Below are 21652 nucleotides of genomic sequence, written 5' to 3'. Positions count from 1 at the left end.
GGCCTCATGAGCCACCAACGTGCCTGTAGCAAATGTGGATAGAGCCTTCCCAAATCTTCGTTCGCGAAGCCTCGCCATGACAGTATAGAGAACAGTGGTGCACTGCTGATTAACTTGTATTTTAGATGCTTAATTTCTTACTTGCAGCTCACCTGAGAAATACATTAATCAATTTGTCTGTACAGACAGGATTGATTTTAAATAAAGATATCAGAGCTGCTTCTGTTCCTTCCCACATTTACTAAATTTAGTGCTCCCATCCTTATAGCATCTGTTTGCTATCCAATGTTTTGTGTTTAATGTTATAATTTTCTGTTTAGTGTTTTGGTGTAAAATTTATGTTTTCAGATATCAATGTCCAGAATAAAATTAAGGCATCAAAATGAAATTTAAGATCCAACAATGAAGCTCAAGCTTGCAATCCTGAAAACCCCATTCAACCACCATTTAATTTCACAAGTCTCTGAACTCTCTAAGTATTCTGCTTCTCAATTACTGAGGCATCTGATGTTGCTCTCTTCATGCTTGAAAAGTACATTGGTCATGAGGGAAATAAACAGGTTGCAACTAAGTCCATTCAGGCTTTAAGAGATAGGTGTCACCTGAACTACTAGCCAACATCTCCTGGAATGAAAAGGTACAGGGTAAATATAGGAGTTTCATCTTCAAGTTTCATCAGACTTCCCTTTAATTTTTGTATCCCAAGTTATTCAGTCACTTAGGTGTTTTTTTAGTGCTGCTCACAGTTGTTATTTCCAATTTTAGTTTAGATTTCTAGGTGTTTCATCATTAGTGCTTCCAAATTCTGGGAAAAGCTGCATGATTACAAAAGAGGAAGAGAGAGGTAGAGAATTTTCCTGTATAGCCACACAACTTAATTACATACGCTGAAAGTCTAGAGCATTTTGAAAAATGGCTAATTATCACTTTCTCCCCTGTCCTGGTTCCATATCCCTTTCAGTTCCTTTTAAGAGAAGTCATCAGATGGTGCTTGTGCTCCTCAGTGATTGATGTATTTCAAAGTGAAAGGTACAACAGGTACTGTGAGGATGAAGTAAAGGGAAGACAGTCATAATGTGAAACAGCAACTTCAAAGCTTCTAGTATCATCAAAACATCACAGTGCTTTAGCTTTCTATAACTTTAGAAGACTAAATAAAATAATATCAATTTGCTTTCACTGAAGCAAAAGGATAAAAGTAGCCAAAGGTGAAGCCTGGATGACTTGGAACTTTGGTTCTGAGAGGCATCTAAAAATCTGAATCTTTTAGAGATGGCATCATTGACAACAAGACTGTTTTAGAAGTCACCAGAGTAACATGGCTTAGGAACTGACACAGCTCTGCTTCCAGATGTAACGGCCAGCGGAAAAAAAAAAAGCAACCTATGAATTGAAAAAATACTTTTCAGTAGTCCAACAGGTTCTTCTAAGAGGCTTTGTTGCAGCTTTCACTTAGTTACTGCCTGTGGACTGCAGACATCGGACTCTTTAATCCCACCAGAAGACGTAGAATTAGATGCAAGCCTCTAGATTTCTTCACATAGAATCATAGAATAGTTTGAGTTGAAAGGAAGCTTTTAAAGATTATCTAGTCCAACACACCTGCACTAATCAGGGACGTTTAGTCAACTAGACCAGGTCGCTCAGAGTCCTGTCCAACATGACCTTGAATGTTGCCAGGGTTGGGGCACCTGCCACCTTTCTGGGCAACCTGTGTCAGTGTTTCACTGCCCTCATAGTAAAAAAAAAAAAATCTTCCTTATATCTAGTCTATGTCTACCCTCTTTTAGTTTAAAACCATTGCACCCTGTCCTATCGCAGCAGGCCCAGATAAAAAGTTTGTCCCTGTCTTCTGTATAGGCCCCCTTCAGGTACTGAAAGGATGCTAAAAGGTCTCTCTGGAGACTTCTTTTCTCCAAGCTCAACAACCCTAACTCTCTCAGTCTTTTCTCATAGGGGGGGAAAGCCCTATGCTAATTTTTGTGCCATTCTTCTGGACCTGCTCGAACAGTTCCATGTCTTTCCTGTGCTGAAGACCCTAGAGCTGGAAGCAGTGAAATGGTCTTAATCTGGTCCTAAGGGAGGCAACAAACTTCCCTAAGAGGAAAGTCTGTCTGAGAGGAATAGAGAGGAAGCAATGCCATAGTTTCTCAGGGCCAGAAAAATATAGTAACAGGTAAAAAAAAGGCACTTAGTTCTTGAGTCACACAAGGCAACACCCACTATCTGATATTAACCTAAAAATGGCAGGGTGCTGAAGGAAGCAAAGAGACTCCTATATATGCTCTCTCTCTCCCTGTGGGAAGGCACATGTCACCAAGACGAATTTTTAAAATGTTTTCTTGAGGTTTGAAGTCTTCACATGTCTATCTGTTGCCCTGTGCCCTTAAGAACGGAGACAGTTTTAGAACAGAAATTCATGGAAAGTGTCTATTTTCGTTCCTTTTTTTCTAAAAGTAGATATTAAAGAATTCAAATACCTCATTTGGGATTTTCAAATGAAAAGGTTTCCATTTTACTTTTTAAATGCTTATTCCACTCATAAATGCCAATTTTAATTATAGTAAAGTACTAAAAAAGATAATTTGCAATTACCAAACTGAAATATTTTGGAAGAGAAAATATTTTGTAATGTCATTATTCTTTCTGCAATCCCTCTTCCTACTAATTTTATGTAAGGGGTAATTACTCTCATCAATGCAGAAAATTTATTGAGTCTAACTTACACATAAGTTCATTTTCCATTACTGTTTGGCAGTCTGGCTAGGTCTTCCATCCAAAACTGCCACTTACAGTAAGACAGTCAAGTGCAGCCTGGTGCAGCGTCTTGCACACAATGAAGCCATGAGTAGGGTTCTTCCCTGACATGAGGCAACATGAGCAAGTTCTGATGAATATGTTCCTCCATGAATGTGATGCGCAGGTCATGTCTTTTCTATCCAGGTTTGCTCTCTCATTACCCTAATGTAATTCCTTTTGAGAAGAGCACTCAGAAATGTAAACGGTACCTATTATATGGTCATCTTTATCCACTCTTTCCCAGGTAATACCAAACAATTTTCCCAGGTAATACCAATCAATTCAGACGCTTGCCATGAATTGCCAATTTAGATTGAAAAATGGCTTGCCCTGCCCTGTAAGTTCTTCCTCCTATTCTCCCATTCTCCTTAATTGCAGGATTACCATCTCAGAACTCTGCCTTATGTGCTGGACGGCTTTACAAAACATAAAAAAGAAAGCAGTGGGCGAAATGGGAGATTTTGAAGACTTGCTGACTCCCTTTTCTTCCCTCCCATGCGTTTCCTGCATTTGGATTTGCGTAACAGTCATAGAGCTTTAATCCAACAGTTCTTTCACTGATCTCCTATGATGTAACATGCCAAAGAAGATATATCTATGTGCCTGAAAGAGCCAGCCACCTGACTTCCCCTTTTGTCATGGAACCCCAGCTTTCCTTGTGGTAAATTACCACTTTTAATAGTGAATGAGTTTGCAAATAGCCTTCAGAAATTAGTCCATATCAGCAGTTATTAACTGATTTGTGTACCCAGACACATCTTCCCAAGACCTTTAGCTGGTCAGAGAAGAGGTTTGGTGCCTTGGTGCTTTTTTTTGCTTGCACAGTGATAAAGAAAGAAGAACCCAAAGGAAGAAAAGTTAGAGCTAAGAGCAGCCAAAATCCAATCTTCTGTCACTACAGCAAGTGTAATTATGAATGCATACTTAAAATAGTGTTTGAATGGTTCCTGAAGCCAGTGGAACATTGAATTGCTATCTAAGTCACAAGCTCTGATCTTCACACAGTCATTGGCTGAATATCATTACTACGGAGTGCCTGTAAAAATTAATTGATGGTCAGTCTATCTCCTAATAGGTACGTATGGAATCATGGAGTCTTTCTCATACACACCCCAGACTTAGCAGGGGAGCTTGGAATTGGCAGGCCATGTCTAAACATGGAAATGGGTCCCTAGAAAACTCTAGAATAATAGTGATAAAGTGGATTAGAATTTACACAAGTCCTGCTCTGTCCTCAACCTATTGATTCACTGAGAACTTAAATGCTAGAGAAATGACCAGGCTTGACAAACTGGAATCTTGCTCATTTCTATCAGCCATTCCCTGCAGGAGACAAAATTCCTGCTTCCAAAACTAGATTTTAAGAGCTTATTAGAAATGCAGCAAAACTGATAATTAGACTGAGTAGCTCCACTGCTGTCATTCATTTCCTACTAATCAGAGATCAGGGTATGATGAGGGATGTTTATGCTGTACAACTCCGGATTTCCTATGACTACGTTACAGTATTCGGCAAAATAAAGTGCCTTGCTGTTGCTCTGTCCTCTCTGGACTTGTCCCAGGATGCCCTTGTAATTAAAAAGACTTTACAGATTTTCTGGCTGTGAATTATTTCTGTGAATACTTGAGTACATACAATCATGTTTTCTGGGATCGCTCAGTCTATTCAGCTAATCAGCGCAAGCACATATAGCTCATTAAATAGCTCAAACTTGGCCTCTCTGAATCTGAAAGCTTTGTAAGACTGCAGGCTTTCAAACCTACACAATTTTTACCCTGGACATGCTAAACTGGTGAAGGGTGATCTTTCCAATACCTCCCTCACAGGGGTTTTTTGCTGTTTGTTCTTAACTGAATGTTTATTCCATATGGAAGGGGAGAGTTAAAATGTTTGAACGTGCAATTAAACTGCTCTTTAGTCTTGCTATTTAGGCTGCCTTCCAGATGCTGGCACAGCAGAAGTATAATTTTTCTCTCAGAATCACTGCGGATAATTTGATGCAACTTGGACGAGAGGGAATTTTCTACAACTTGACTCAAAGATTACATCCCTTGGAGGAGACAGTTAAGGAAGCAAGTTTAGCATATTGAGAATTGGGAACATTTGGGCACACATCAGATAAACCTGACTCTCTTTTGTATGCTCAGCTTTGAAATCCTAGTTATGAAACACTGTATATTTCTGTCAATAAGGCTTGTAATTCCCAGTGACAAATGGGATAAGATAGCTGCTGCAGTAACACTTGAACTACAAAGCATCCTTCGTACTCCTCACAAATGTCTATAACCCTTAGAGGAAAGTTGTTTCCTTTTAGACCTTTTCAAAACTCCAGTCTCTGCTGCAACAAAATATTTCACACAGATAGGTCTTTCTGTCCCAGCAAAGCTCTCTTAAAATCAATAAGGCTTTGGAACATTGCTTTGCTATCTTGCTGCAAAGGAGGACTCCATTGATTTTGGTGTAACATCTAATTGAGAAACAGTGTACTATATATTCTTAAAATGAAGTACTGGTACCTGACAGCATACAAACTTTTGTGATTGCAGAACTCCAGTCAGTACAGAATTTAAAGTCTTAATTTGAACTATACAGGAATCAAGCATAATTCGTAAAAGCTTTGAACAGTTTTACATACATTAAAAGGCTAAATTAGTTTACACAATAATATGATGACTAGGATCTGAGCTGGTCTGTTCTATAGGACTGAAATGGACTATCTGAAGAGTTAGTAACAGTGTACTTGGAGAGACAATGTGCTTAAACGATACTTTTTTTACCTTTGATTCATCGAGACAGCTAACCAGTTCTAATGAAACACCGATGCAGTTCTGACGGTTTGATTTTGGAGTTTTTCTTTTTTAGCTGTATAGAACTGACAAAGACGTTACAATGTATAGTAGTGAAAAAAATTGCAGAACATCTATTCCCTGCTATATACCCACATGTCTGTCATCCCATATATATTTATAAGTCTTTGTAAGTGTACTTTCTACCTTTACAAACTCTAAATCAAAAATGCACCTAGAGAAAACAAATAACTGTCTTAACATCTTCTTCATAGTCATTGTCTATAACTACCCTAATAACATGTTGTGGGGTTGTTTTTTTAACAGACTAGATTGGGCTCAGAGGAGACCCTTTAAAAAAAGAAGGTCAGGTATAATTGAAAGGTACTAATAATTCGCATTAGTGTGTCTGTTCAGCTTCTTTTGAAAGGTAAAATAGGGTCTTTTTTATGTTAAAAAAATACAGAAGTAGTATTAAGCAGTATGTTTTCAGCAAAGGTTAAGAGCTGTGAGAGAGGTAATGGAGGCCGGGAAATGAATTGTAAATAAACAAGGTATGCTTGGAAGGTGTATAGTTGCAGAAGAAATAACTTAAAAATTGAGAAGCTCTTTCAGTCCTCAGTTAACTTAGTTCAATAGGGTTGTAATGCTCTCAGAGTGGAATCGATATGGTGGTGATTCAGGTATAGTAGATTTAAACTGCTGAACTTTTAGAAACTATACACAATTTTGTTAAAGATAGAATCAAAGACTCCAGCTCTGAAATTCAGCGTGCTGCAATATCACTGCAGGCTTGAGCAGACCAAGAGAGCTTAAGCATGAAGAAGTACCTTTGTTCTGTCATGAATTCTAGGTGTCACTACATAAATGACATCTAGAACCTAAAAGTGTTGCGGACAGATGGCTGATTTGGGTGCCTGGATTCTTTGCATGGTCTCAGAGAAAGTCAGGCACCTCAGAGAACAGTCTAGGTGATGGAGGATAGTTCAGAGTGAATAAGTAGGAAACACTAAATATATGGGTGTGTCTGAAAGGTAAGGGATGGCTATCTGGATTTCTGCTTCATAACTCTTACCTGAGAAGAGGTGCCTACTGTGCTTCTTTTCTCAAAAATAAAACATAGTTTTAACTTCATGTGCTTGCCTTTTCTTTGAACTAATCTAGTGGAGGGAATATGGGGATACAGGCTACTCCAGGAGGCAGCAATGTGGGAAGACACAGCAGGTGCTGCTGACTTGTTGACAGGAGAAAAGATGACACAATATTCTGGCCAGAAAGGGTGGGATGGTGACATTTTCTAGCTTCACAGTTAGAGACCTGATCTAGTCTTGTGAAATACAGCCACTGAGTTAAATGTAGAAACAGTATTTTGTTATGTGTGTGTGCATTGCCTTCATTTATTTGGCTGAACATGACTATTACAAATAATTAACAGTGACTGATAGTAGCCCTTCGGTCTTGACAGTGTGGAAGACTGGAGACTGCTTTTAATTTCTTTTAGCCTGACTTTTGAATTTGGGTGTTTTAAGGCCATTTCAGGAGTTACTAATGCTTATAGTGTTAACAGAAACATCATGTTTGTATATTATGAGTTTTCAGTTTTAGTGAAGTGATGGAGGTGTTTTGAGACTGTTTAAGCCTTTGCATTTACAACCACTTTTAAATGAATATGTTTTATATGCTGCCTCTGATAATATATGTTGCTAATGTTGTGCCCTCCGGTGCAAGGATTAGCCTTTTGTCATCCCTTGGAACAAAGCACAAGTTGTAAGTAAAAAACTCCACACACAGGAGTGTTATAAGACATTACCAGATTCAGGTAGAATCTAAAGTGGGACTTCTTTGCTCTCCTAGTATAAATGAGTGAAAAAGACAGTTTTACTTAAACCACTGTTTTCACTATTAACCAGAAAGCATATCTGAAAGGAAATTTAGTAGAGCAAATCTGAAAACAATAGATGGCTGAGAAGCTCTGCTAGGTTTGACAATAGTCACAGACTGTCTTGAACCCAGAGAATAAACAAGGCTCAATGGGACTTGAAAACACTAGAGGCATGTGAGTGTTATCCCTGGGTCCCCTTCAGTGATTTTTTCTTATCTTGGCTTTGTCTGTGCTGCTTGTTCAGATGTCAGGCTCTGCGTATGGATCTGTCTCTGGGTATGTCTAGCACAGTGGAAATGGAGACCTAATCTGATCTGTGATCTGCCTCCATTACAATTAATAAATATCATGATCACTCAGCATCCATGTTATGTGATATAACTAGCTCAAATGTCTTCCCTGTCCTGCATGGGGCAGCTATTTCTCATCTGCTTTCCTTCATCTCCCAGTGTGTTGCCTGCATTCATATGTGTAGAATGTGTGTACAGGAGAACATTTTCCCCTCTGGAGGCTGTTACTCTATTTATTCAAGAGGGGGAGGCATAAACTGAGCCATTAGTGGAAGAAATAGAGCCTGAGCACACAGCAGCAACCATTTTCTAATGAGCCTATTTGTACTGGGCCAGCGGGTAGCCCTGATGTTGAGTCAAACCTGAGAGTGGATCTGGCAGCCAGCCAGCATTCTCCTGAGAAGAAGCTGAATTATGCATCTTATTTAGTACATTTATTAAAAGCTCTTCTAACATTTCCAGGCAAAAGTCACAAAACAAATGCTAGTATCACATAAGAGCCTTGCAATCCTGAGCTACATTTAATACATTACAATTCCCTCATAATAGTTTTCTGATGTTTGCTGAGCTTCATCTCTCAATGTTGTTTCATAAATTATTATGGTAGAGAGACATGAAAGGGAAGGAATTCTCCCTGAGGCAGAGGTGTGGAGGAAGATGCTTAGCGCCTGTGAAACTGATATGGATCGTGCTGCCTCCCCAGCAGGCCTGGGTTCAGGCATCAGATCAACCTGGCATTTCAGGCTGGGAGTGCCCAGCTCTGTCCTGATTTAGAGCAAAGCCTGCCATTGCAGCCATGGCTGCTCTGCAGAAAGGCAGCTACTGCTTGGGTCAAACAGTGTAGTGACTTCTGTTAATTAATCTGACACACATATGCTGATTGATCTCTGGCAAACACTGTAGGGTTATGGATGCTCATGTTGAAAATCTCCTTCCCCCAACCCACCTTTTTTTTTTACAACAAATCCTTCTTGGATTTGAGTTGACAAAAAATACCTCCTGGATAACAGCTTACTTCTCATTTTGTCTTTCATTATCCCCTACAGCCATATTTTGCTTCTCAGATCCTGTATTCCTCCCTTAGCAGGTGAGTAGTTCCTACAGGTGTTACTGTTTGGCCTTTCATCACAGGAACTGCTCCACGCATCTTTGACTGAGCAACACTAAGTAAATCTGGATCCTGACAATGCCTGGGTATAAGTCCTGATCTGAATTTTCATCCCTTTAAAAAACCTTTTATAACCAACTTGCTGTCTCTAATTTTTACTTTATCCAAATGATCTCTCTAGAAGGGCATATTAAGGTAATGTTCCCTTGAGATGGAAAGTAATCAGCAGACAGCATTTTAAAAATTGCCTCAAAACTCAGAAATGATCCAAATGTAGTAGAAGCCACTCCAGGAAAGCTCTCTCCCCTCTGTATAATTGTTAAAAAGTAGGATAAATGGTATGGCATCACCCTTTGAAGTGGCAAGAATTTGTAGAGAGTAGCATATTACTGCTCATTGAATCATCAGTCTTCTTACATAAAGGCTGTTACTGGTAACCTGCAGACAAATTAACCTTTTGTAGTAGTGCATGTGGAACATATGGGCTTCATGTCTCAGATTCCTATTCCACTTTCTTCTGAATGTGTAATATTCAAGTTTGCTTACTTTTTTTCAACATTCAGTGCCCTGTTCAATTGATAACAGTTTAAAGCACAGGGGTATAGGCAGAAAGGGAGAGAATTAACTGTTAGCATTTTATATTTATCATTAGCTTTCCAGCTATTGTAGGTGCATCTGATTAGACTGCCAACTGTAGGAGCTGCACAATAGTTAAGGTTGAGGACCATATATTATTTAAAGGTCAATTCCTTTAAAAGACACAAGTTTTCAATTGTCAGACTTAACAACGTGACCTGAACTGTTCCCATGCTGAATGTCAGCTTGATGCAGTTACAGTTTTTGAAAATGCGGTCCTAAATGGCTCTGTGTTTTTGAGAATGACAATAGGGAAAATGAAGTTTAGTTTAGTTGTTTTAAATGCCATCTTACTTTGAACAAAGAAGTTAATGTTTGGCTTAATGAGAAAATCTTTGGAAGCGTGTTTACATACCTTCTACAGATTCTGCATAGAAATTTTTAGCTAAATTCTGTGTCTGCAGTGAAAGTACCTCTGTGAGACATGATCAGAACCCCATCTATGACCGTAACTTTGAAATGCTGCACTCAATGTCATCTCTAGATGCAAACATTTGAAGAAGCCTGACAGTCAGTGAGCACCTGGGAAGTGAGACAATTAAAGTTGTCCATGCAATTAATTTCCTTCAGTTAGATACATTTCAGTACCAAAGTCATGATCTTATAAACACTTCTTTTTTGGTAGCAAGGTTTCTGTCTCATTTAGAACACAAAACTGTATATATTAGGAGCTTCTTGGTAAAACCTTGAAGATACGCGGAGTTGGTGGGCAAATGACAGAGACAGCAGGAAAAAAAGTATGATTTCATGGTTATTGCAGCTGAATTCTGAGGAAACTGAGGAAGTGGTTCTCTTCATTCAGAGCAAATTACTTACATCTGATTAATGAAAATTTGGTTTATTTCACTTTCAGAATGCCTTGATTGAAGACTCAGGAATTTCACAGAAGAGTTGTTGAATGACAAGTTGCAGGAAGGATTATGGAAATTGTACTAGGAGAATATTCACAACTGAATATTGAATAAGCACTGAATGAGAACTCTAGCAAATCACAGGCAAGAACCATGAAATGCCTTAGACACCTGGATGCCACTTACTGTCCATGCTCACCTTTTAGTTAGTAACTTCATCAGCCACAGGACTATACTAAACACAGAATTTAGGGTACAATTTATATCCCAGTCTGTCTTCCTTGTGCTACCTCTTTAAATGTTGAATTTGTTTATTAATTCACAAGTGGGGCTATGGAGTTAATTAGGCAGTTCTTAATTTTGGAAGCTCAGAATTATTCACTCTGAATTATTTTGGGTAGTACTCTCACTGTTTAGCTTTAGTGATTCTAAAAGTACACTTATAAGTGTCAGGATGTTTTTAATTCTTGCCTAATTTAGGTTCCCTGGAGGCTAAATATAACTTTTAATAATTTATAAACAGACAAGGCATATGTATAAAGATCACCTAAAAGAAAGTTACTGGGTGTATGAGCTAAGGACTGGTAAGTTTCAATGGGAATATTATTTTTTCTTTTCAAAGCTCCATCTTTGATGGATTTGACTGTTCATGAAAGCAAGCCGAATTAAGCACTTTCTTATTGAACACCTAGGTGTACCACTTGCTGTGTGCACCACCATGGCTGTGAACATGATGCTACAGGGTGAAAGCGTCCCTATAGATGTGGGCATTTTTTTGTCATAATAGGTATTAAGGTTTTCAAGGTTGTTTAATTTATCAATAAAGCAAAAAAAAAATTATTATACTCCAGCAAACATTACAATCTATCAGTTATGAGTCCTAGGAGAATTACTGTGTGTATATGTGCAGCTCTTTGTGACAGTATTGATATAACTTACCCAAAAACCTTAATGATTATTTAATTTGGTTTCCACAGTAATCATGTAAGTTATTAGCGTAGCGTTTGAATTCTACTAGTAGCTTTTTTTCCAAGCCTTGTCTGACTTTTATATGATTACACACTATGTAGACTAGAGTGAAGATCCAGACAAAATGGCGGATAACACCAAGGTAGTTAAATACCAATTTCACAAATTATGTGGGATAGGATATAAATCACAGAATGTGGCTATCCAGGTTCAATGCTGACATGCATGAGTACGCTATTGCTTTTTAGGGTTTTAAGGCTGTTGTGGATTGCACTGCTTGCATTTCCAATATTTTTTTCTCTCCCATGTTATGTGAATCAAAGGGACATTTCACATACTAAAGATGGAATCTTTGTGACAGTACAATCATCTACCTCCTCCAAGTGCTGCAGAGTGGCTCTGCCATGCATTAAATAAAGGACTAGATCTTTGTAATGCCAATGTAACTTTATGGGTGAGGATTATTTGTATTTATAGCATCCATAAAGCAATTTATAGTCCTTCTGCTGCCTGTTATTTTGTGCTTTTGAGCAGAAAGAGTGGACTGCAATGACTTAAAATGCAACTCAAGCGTGCTTCAAAGGTTGAAAGGCTTTCCGGGTCACAGGCAATGAATGTGAATAGCAGTAATAACTACTTTTTTGTTACCTTGTACTTAGAGCTTTGCCTTTGGGCTGCTGATCTCCCTGGGGAGAACAGATGTTAAGCATGCCTTGGAGCATGCATGTTTTGGAAGTTGCAAATCAGGAAGTGGAGGTGCTGAGGTATGGAGGTGACACAGGTATCACCTACTGGACAGTGGTGCTTAAAGCAGAACTGAAGTCCCTATTCTGTCTGAAGGTGTTACTCAAATAGTTCTGTTTTAATCTTTGTAAGTCTGGAGGAACTAGAAGACTGCTACTCAAAACTAAATTTGAAGCTTAGTGGTTAGTCAAACAGGGGAGTTTGAGGACAAGGGCATTGTATGTTGAAAAAAGGGACAGAATTTTTCTTGTTTAATCTTGCTCCTACCAAAGGAAATGGTGCCTTAACCTCTGCACAGAGGGTTACAACGTCTTCTGATTGTGGTGATATGCATAGTTATTCACATACATACAGGGGAAGAAAGATGGGGAGAGAGGCTGAAGGATCACTCTGCACTGGTGCAGACTGGTGTTGGTGTGGCCTCTCCTTGAGTACTGTGTGCAGTTTTGCGCACCACAATATAAAAAACACATGAAGCTATTAGAGAGTGTCCAAAGGAGGGCCACTAGGATGGTGAACGGTCTGGAGGTGAAGCCTTATGAGAAGCGGCTGAGGTCAACTGGTCTGTTTAACCTGCAGGAGACTGAGGAGAGACCCCATTGTAGTGTGCAACATCCTTGTGAGGGGAAGCAGAGGGGCAGGTACTGACCTCTTCTCTCTCATGACCAGTGGCAGGACTCAAGGAAATGGCATGAAGTCGAATTTGGGGAGGTTTAGATTGTATATCAGGAAAAAATTTTTCTCCCAAAGAGTGGTTGGGTACTGAAACAGGCCCCCCAGGGAAGTGGTCACAGCACTAAATCTGTCTGAGTTAAGAAGTGTTTGGACAATGCTCTCAGGCACATGGCGTGACTCTTGGGGTGTCCTGTGCAGAGCCACGAGTGGGGCTCAACAATCCTGGTGGGTTCCTTCCAAGTCAACATTTTCTATGATTCTGTGAGACTGGTGGATGGTAAATTACCACAAAATGATTGTGTGTTGGATTAACAACAGCATGTCCATTCTTGCTTATTAATGTTAGCTAAAAGGTACCGTGCCTCTGTAAACATGAAAAGAATAGCATCTGACAGCAAGAATTTAAATACTTTTTCTCATTTTGGCTTCACTGATGTCTCCAGAGGACACATTAATCAAAGGGGGTGGGAGGTATAAGAATAAGACTCTAGCATCATTAAATCTTAAAACAAAGTGCCTTAAGCCTATCTATTTTTTTCTCCAGATAGCAGTACTAATCCGTTCACTGAACTGTGTAACTGAGGCACACTTCAATTTATTTTCTAAACTATAGGAAATTTTGAGAAGACACAGGCAAGTGTCTGTGGTAAAAAAAAACACAAAATCAAAACCCAACCAAAAAGAGAGAGACAACAAGGATGTCTCTTGGCATGCTATCTTTTGTCTCTTGTTGGCCAGGGGTCTTTCATGATGGAAAACACTCTCTTACATATTCTCTGAGGAAGTATACATACTTTGACATCCAGTGGACTATTTTGCCATAACTGTTTTCTTCTTCCTTCTATTGTGAGTAGAGAGCTAAACAGGCATTTGTATCTGCTGCCTGAGTCTGCTACAGATAATTTTTCAATTTATATAAATAAATAACCTGCCAAAACTAATTACTTCTCTTCAAATTCTAAATACGTTATTTCTCCTTTTCCACCCTCACATCTGTCTTGGTTTAATTATTTTTGCATGAGCTGACATTTCAGGAGCTGGTTTGGTCTAAAAAGGGATATTTGTATACGTCTTGCTATTTTCATTTAGCTAATTAAGATTGCTGCCTTTTTTCTTGGTATCTGGAGGCAGAAATAGAGTATATGCTCATATATTGGTGCTCTTGATTTGATGGATAAAGAAATTGTTGTGATCCAACATTACCTACTAAAAAATTCCGGTAGAAACACTCAGGATAGAATTTGCAAAACTGGTGGGTTAATTTTCAAAAATGCTCATAAGAATTAGCCTCCCAAATCCCATTTCAGTCCATGGGACTTGTCCTCTATAGTCTCTGATGCACGGTTAGTGTGTGGAAAAGTTGATTCAGGAATGCATTGCCTGACATTGTTGGTTAACAGTGGAAAATTTAAGTATCAGAAATACTGGTGAACTACTAGCTATGAGGGATTTTGTGGTGGCAGAAAGACCATATTCTTATGATTCATTTCAAGCTATTTCTCTCTAAATGAAGCAATTAAATGAGCAGAGAAAGCCAATCTGAATTCAGCATAAATATGATACTTCCAAGTAGGTCCACAGTTGCTGTGGTTGCAAGAATGGATTAAGTTTGCAATTGTACTTTGTGTGGAAAAAGTTGTTATCATTGCCTTTTAACCTGCTTCCCACCTGGTGAGGAAAGGGATGACTTACATGTCTTAGTCCAGATACTGGGGACAGCAGTTTCCTACAGATATGTTCTAAAATGAGGTGACGAGGATTACTCTGTTCTTGGCCACTGTTGCAGGAAACATTCAGATTATCTTTAAGGACCCGTCCAACCAACCCATTCTATGATTCTCTCCAACTCCCATCTGTCTGGGAGTGATGTGCTTTCCTTACACATTCTTACCCACCTCACTTCTTACTCAGCCTATCTCCTTCTCTCCAAGGATGTTCTCAGGCTAACAGAAACACTTAGACTTATGGGTCTTTGTTTTTTATCATACCACTGAAATATATTTGATTTGGTAATGGTAGATGGAACTATATCTTATGCTGTAATTTGCCTAACAATCTTCTTTATTTTCTTGTCTCATTTCAAAAAGAGCTCTTCCAGTCTCATTTTGCTTCACCAAAGTTAGTGTCTGACCACTGCAAATGGGGGACACTTAGGGAGGTGAGATCTTATTCAATCACAATTCAACTGAAGTTCTGGAGACAAGACTTTACTTAGTTTTCACACTAAATAACATTCTTCCTGTTTACATGACTGAGAAGAAAACAAATTTCATTATGTGCTTGATATACTAAAATTTTAACTGTGCTTTTGATGCTAAAGAATCTAGTCTTTCATATATCCTGTGGGAACACTCTAACTGCATCATCTGAAACCCCTATTTCTCAATGCTTTCTGAGAAGATCCTCAAAATACATCTTTATTGTAATCCAGTTTATCTTTGAAACATGTTAATTAATCCATTTATATTTAAAGACACTTTTGTAAATGCATTTGCTAAGGCACCTTGTAACTTACATAATTTGTTTCAAACAAATATTTGTGTTACTCTTTTTCATACAAACAAACATAAATAATTTATCTTTCTCCTATATATTGTAAACAAAAACTTGAATAATTTTATCACATACTCTGGTATTTCCCACATGAACAGAAGTGATTTGCTATAGCCCAAGCTAGCCATGAAGTTAAAATCATATATTTTTTTCCTTAGGCTAAATACAGTCTCTTGGACTGTCATTTTCAGCTTTAAATAACCTAGTTTGACTTTATCCCTGTAGAAAGTTTGTCTTTTTAATTTTTAAATATTACTCCATTTGATCAGCTGAAGAAGTTCCACTTTTACTTAGGATTTCCTATTCTTTTAATACCTTTTCTTTTGATGTTAAGTTAGGGCCTATGATAAGCTGGGGACACTGACCATAATTATATTGCACAAGGTACTGTACACAGGACACTGCCACCTTCAAGTCTTCAATTACCAATCTATTGCTGCAATATTTTGGTTGATAGCACATCAGCAAGAAAACAAATACCAGTTTTAATGAACTATTTAAAAGTAGATATTTTCCGTGGATTCTTTAAAAAAATATCAATAGTGAGCTAAGCTTTTGACAAAACTTGCAGGTTGGTCTTTCATTATGGATTTTGTCATGGACAGATTCACAACAGCAATGAGAATTTTAAGAATCTTGTGACTAAAGTTGTCTTTGTTTTCCTGGCAACTCTTATGGGCATGCAGTGTATGCAACGAGCATTGAGTGCCCTTCATTATGTGCTGAAGTGGATATGTGACTGTGCCAGGAAACCTGCCCCACTAATAGCTTGTTCCAACAATGGAATAAACAGCTCTGCAGCAAGTCCTTCAGATAGGTTGTTTCTCCAGATTGGATACTCAAGATTTGTCCTTGCTGATTTTGTTGTCCGTTATCAGTTCACTGCTGCCTAAGCATGGTGAAAGGACTTGGCTTTCCGTGTTTTGGGACCTAGAAGACTGAACAGAGAAATAGTCACAAGAATCTGTAACAGCCTAGCAGCTTCCTTACTACAACAACTGTGGCAGCATAGGAAGTAAATTGAAAAATAGGAAAAATTCTGAAGGATATTGGAAGTGGGGAGTGCAGTCTGCAATGCCTGGCATGATCAAAATACAGAGAGAGAAATGATGAGAGGGAACAGTTGACTGACTCTGCCACAGTATGGAGAAACTCTACTTCTCGAAATTTTAATGGCTTACCACAGCTATAGTTGCAGCATATCAAATTCTACTTTATCTCTCACCTTTCATTGAGGCAGGAATTGAGAATGAACTTTAGAATTCAGCCCTTGATTGATATGATGATTTGGCTGGGATTTGAATTACCATATCTCTGTCCCAGTCCCAAATATGCCTAAAATATGTTTCAAGGAGAAATGATCCTACTGTTACCTCATCCTGAAGTGCAGTTCTGCTTTTATTTTCCTTGCCATTCAAAAGTATGCATGTTCTTGCTTCAAGGTCTACTCCACAGTTTCCTGGTGTGTGAATTTAAGAACCCATTTACTTCTACTGTGCTTATCCTATATGTCCTGCATGTGACAGGACTCTGGTGCCCAAGCATTTCTGAAATAAACAGAAACTTACAGTACTTGCTTCTTTCCACAGTTACGCAAAATTTTACAGAATCAGGTCCTTTGATACCTGTTTATACACTCCTTGTGCTCTCCTACTGCATTCCAACCAGATGGGTAGATAAGGTCCTCATATTTAGGCTAAATGAATCATAAATACTCTAAATTTGGATTCTGGAGGTAGTCGCAGTGTCTCACTGGAAGTGTCTGCAAACACGTGATCACCATAAAGCTGAGAGCTGCACATCCAGGAAGGATGCAAATGCCACAACAAGATGGTCTTTCCCTGTCTATAAAAATTCTTTCATTAATGCATAATGCATAATTCCAAAGGGCTTGTCAGACTTCTCAAGACCAGGCAGATGCAACACTGAGAATCATAACAGGCCTCATATATTCTTACGTTTCATGATAGGCATCTGATGCATGTGAAACCTGACAGCTGTCGTGGCCCCATTGCTAGAACCAGAAGAGATCATTAATGACTGGGGGCTTATTTCTGGACCCCTCAGTCTCATATGATATATTCTACCTTCTTTCTTGTTCCAGTCAACAACGAAAGAAAATAAACATAAAACTGACTGAATGAATCCAAGGGAGAAAACATATTATCCACTATTTTATCCATACTTATCACTTGTGCTGTCCTTGTACTGAAGAAAGGGCTCATCTACCTCCGCTGTCTTTTTTCAGATTGAGGGTGCAGTGGCAAAACTTACTCTAATTTTTATCAGCTCATCAGGCAATAACATAATATCTGCTGCTTCTGACTCAGCACTGAGGGCCATAGGCCAAGGAATTGCTTTTTCTCCTGAGTAAACTTTTTTTATGTGACAGCCTGGGAAGGAGAAATGTGATGGCTATCTTGAGGTATGTCTGTGTTAAACTGATCTTAGTTGTACACAACTGGATCCACTTCTTCTGGCAAAAAACAGTTCATCAAGAGGTTCCAGTGTTTGAAATTTCATATTGAACAATAAAAAAGAAAAATCAGTTATGTCAAAACTTTTGATGTTTATTAATACTGGTGATGTTTGCTAGTGTCAAAACTTGAATGTTGACTTTAATTTCAATTGAAAATTAAAAAATACTGTTATTTTTTACAATAAATTGAGATAGTCTTTGAGGTAATTAATCAGATTATGTACCCATGGCCAAATTTGTGATGTTTAAGAGATGAAAGCAGAGAGAAAAGGTCTGTGGTGGTGTCCCTAGGACACATGTAGGCTGGCTATGCTGACAGCATGCTATGCAGGTAGTATGTATTTCATTTATGAGGCCAGAGATGGATCTTCTTCCCACCAGTGTGTATCAGGCTGTGTGAGCTTTGAATGTCACCATGTGCATCATGGCAGATAACCAGTATTTTCCTAAATGATGTGGCTGTTGGCAATAACCGTGCTGCTCCATGTAGACCCTGCAGTCCCAGAGAGTCTGAGAGGGCACTCAGTGGACTGGCTACAAGGGGAGATAGCTGTGAGGGACAGATTGGATGTTGTGATAATCACTTCTGAATTTTTGTGTGACTTAGGTGCACAGTGTCATTGTCAAAGTATCCATGGTGTCCCCTGGTCTGAAAATATGCCTGTGTGCCCACTCTCCCTCCTGTTTCTTAAAGTCAAGTGCAGGAGTCACTAAAGTTCATTACACTTGCCTTCTGCTCTGGAGTCTAGCACAGACCTGGTGGCAAAAATAGTAAGAGAGCAGCATTGAAAAATAGCCTTCATTAGTGATATTTGCCTCTTTGTGCTAGACATAGTTGGAGAGGAAGAGGAGGCACATCTTAAATTAGAGGCCCAGAATGTCAGCTGAATCATGGGTAATGAATGTCAGTTGGCCATGGGAAAGAAAACTGTGCTGAGTGGCACTGGACCATTACTTGCAATCCTGGGTCCACACGTGGCACTTTAAGTTGCAACAGGCAGTGTATGCATTAACCCACCAGTAGCTCATCTTCTTGAGTATCCTTGCTACCACCTCATATATATGAAGAGGTTCACTGGTCAAGAACTACTTTCTTATAGATGTCCATGATGATTGTCCTTCATTTCCCTATGACTTTTGTTTTGTTTCAAACGATTTCCCCCACCACCAATGCTTTGAGAGAAAGAAGTGTCAGGGTCCTAAGTGCACCACTAGGTCTCTGTTACTCTGATCAGCCTCACTGGGGACAACTCCTTCCTCTGCCCGGATGTGCCTTCTTCTCCTTGCACCAGGGACTCAGGCCATGGCACCCAGTCTTTGTTGAAGTTATGCTGTAGGCGTGCCTGTCTTTGATTGTGTTTCCTGCTGTTCCCAAATTGTTTTTCTAATTTTGTAGGTTGATCTTAGCTTTGACTCACTACCTTGCCTTTATCTGGTGGCTGTTGAACTCCTGATGCTGGAGTTCAAACCTGTTGCAGTTATCACCCCTGCTCTGTTCACCCTGTTTGAGACTGGGGGACTGTGCCCTGCTGGTCACATTGCTGCACCGTCTGTGGTGTGGTCACCTTCAGAGCACAGCGCTGCTGCTTTTTTGGATATACTCTGCTCTTTCTTTGCAGCCTTTGAATGTATTGACTGCAGAGTGTGCTAAGATGTGGTTATACACGCTCATGGAGACTCGAGACCCTCCTCAGAACTGGTGCAGTACCATCCCACTGCCAACATTTGAAAAGGATGAGATTTCACCTGCACGAGTTAATCTGAAACTTTTCCTGGCCTGTGCTAGCTCCTGAGCTGTGCTCCAAGTCACTATAATAATACAGGTGATTATCCTTTTCTTGTCACAATTCTTATTTGCCAGTCTGGAACTAGTCAGGTAGTGCAAAAGTGTGTTCTTGCTGAGCATCAGTTGATTGCACTTAAGATGACTTTTCACCGCACAGCCCCTCATATAGAGTTCCCTGCATAATTTGCTGAATAAAACTCTTATAGAAACAGCATGTTCTTTCAGACTTCAGAGTATTGTGTGGATAAAGTCCAGTAATTGCTGTGAGGGTTTCTTGGACATAACTGCAAGTAATGTAATTTTTGGTTTTTCTTTCATACTTTATCCCCCTTGCTGTGAGGAAACACCTGCTATTTTTCAGCTTGGTTTTCACTACTTCATCTTGAAATCATGGTAACTCAGGTAATGAGAAGAAGCCATGAAAAGATCAGAAAGATAAAACCTGAATTCTGACACATATCTTTTTTTATTTTTTCAAATAGTATGTTGTATCTGTTTTTCAATTGCAGATTCACACCAAGCCCTGCATCACCTCTGTGCATCCTGCTGCTTCCCATTGTGTTGTACTCAACCATTCCCTCTGCTGTCTTCTTTCAACACGTGCTGGTATTTGTAGTGCTAATCAGCTCATGCAGTGAAATGCAGAATGATTCTGCTAGCCCCAAAGGAGCAGTCAGCTCTTCAAATTTGAGTTTAAGGAATTTCAGACAAATGTGTCATTTTGCCTCAGAGACACTTGAGAGAGCTTTCAAGGCCATTCTTGAGAAGTGTGAAAACAAAAGCAAATGTGAATGTCATGAGGGAGAGGGGTTTGCCTAAGAAAAATATATTCTTGTCTTCCTGTTACTGTGCTGGCTTTCTCTAAATTGAGATCCTAACTGTTAATTAACTTGAAGTGTATTCAGATTAAAGGCTCCTAGCCTTTGTAAAAGGGAGAAAAAATTCACCAAACTATCTTTTTAATGCAAAAATATAGACTCCAGCTGTCCCAGGGCCAAATATTTTATTTACCATACTGAGACCTATAAAGCTAGAATCTCTTGCACACTTTTCTTATTTGATGGGAGCTTTGCCAGAGATTCAAGAACATGAAGTTTGTCCCTTGGCTTATCTTTAATATGTGTTAGTTTAGGATGTGTGAAAAAGACTGATGATTTCACAGACCCTGAAGTAGCGGGTTTAATGTCATACAGTGCATGTTGTTTCACTTAACAAATCTATTGAAGTTTCTTAATGTTTCCTCAAAACCTGATTGTAAGGAGCAGTTTTCTTACCTTCCTTACTGTTACCCTGGGTTAGACGAGCTCTTCTGTGTGTGGTTTACCCACACGTTCAAATGATAAACAGAACTCAATGGTGATATATTCAGATGATGTGTTCTATTAGAAATAGGATCACAAAATTCCTTTTCACTCATGTCTCCTGCCATAATTTTCACAGTCACAAAGCTGAAGAGACAAAATAGTCAATCTGTAAAATTACCTTATTGAGGCAGTTTGTAAGGACTGGAATGGGGTCTCATTAAATTTATCATGGACATTTTCTTTACCTTTTCCAGCTTTGATAAAACAGTCAACTTTATTAAAAATGGCACTTATGTGTTTTGCTCACTTTCTGCATTGTTATGCTTTCTGCTATCACATATCTGCCATATGTGAAACATATTTTGCCCTAGTGAGTCCCCTAGTTTGGTAATGGGATATGAAGTTCTTTAGGCTCTCAACTGTGTCTATGAATCCACTTCTGTAACTAAATGTTGCTGTATGACTGCCTTTCAGTGACCTATGTGAAAGGTGGGTCTTGGGTCAGAACCACAACAAGTTGGCTCATATTGGTCACAACAACCGCTAAAATGCCATTTAACACAAAGCCTAGCTGAGAACCTAATGCAAAACAAAAAGGTCAGCTTCTGCTTCACTTCTTATACTCTTTAAAAGCAAAATTCCAATTGCAACGAAAGGTTGCAAAGCTGACCTTTTGTTACTTTGAGGTAAGAGGGGCTGCTGCTGAGTCATATTTCTTTGGCTCTACATCAGTCAGGAAATGGTTAAAAAGCAGTTTGGATTTGCAGGATGTACTGTCAAATCTTTATC

General features: G+C 39.0%; 1 long non-coding RNA gene across 2 annotated transcripts in view; it reads right to left on the bottom strand.

Moving 5' to 3' along the window:
• The window catches only part of LOC108496788, an 8209-nt gene extending 4907 nt beyond the window's left edge, over nt 1–3302 (bottom strand). Inside the window, exons 1-3 of one of the 2 annotated variants that reach the window (XR_001874588.1) lie at nt 3184–3302; nt 2727–2861; nt 938–1041 (exon numbers count right to left, since the gene is read on the bottom strand). This is a non-coding gene — a long non-coding RNA (uncharacterized LOC108496788). Of the gene's footprint in view, nt 1–937; nt 1042–2726; nt 2862–3183 lie in introns of those variants that run through there. The other variant, XR_001874589.1, reaches the window with a different exon arrangement.
• Between the last annotated feature and the right edge of the window lie 18350 nt (nt 3303–21652).

This window comes from Lepidothrix coronata, unplaced genomic scaffold (genome assembly GCF_001604755.1).
Source record: "Lepidothrix coronata isolate B3197 unplaced genomic scaffold, Lepidothrix_coronata-1.0 Scaffold43, whole genome shotgun sequence".
Taxonomy (NCBI): domain Eukaryota; kingdom Metazoa; phylum Chordata; class Aves; order Passeriformes; family Pipridae; genus Lepidothrix; species Lepidothrix coronata.
The sequence above is the reverse complement of the archived record's forward strand: the minus strand, read 5'-3'. Positions and strand labels throughout refer to the sequence as shown.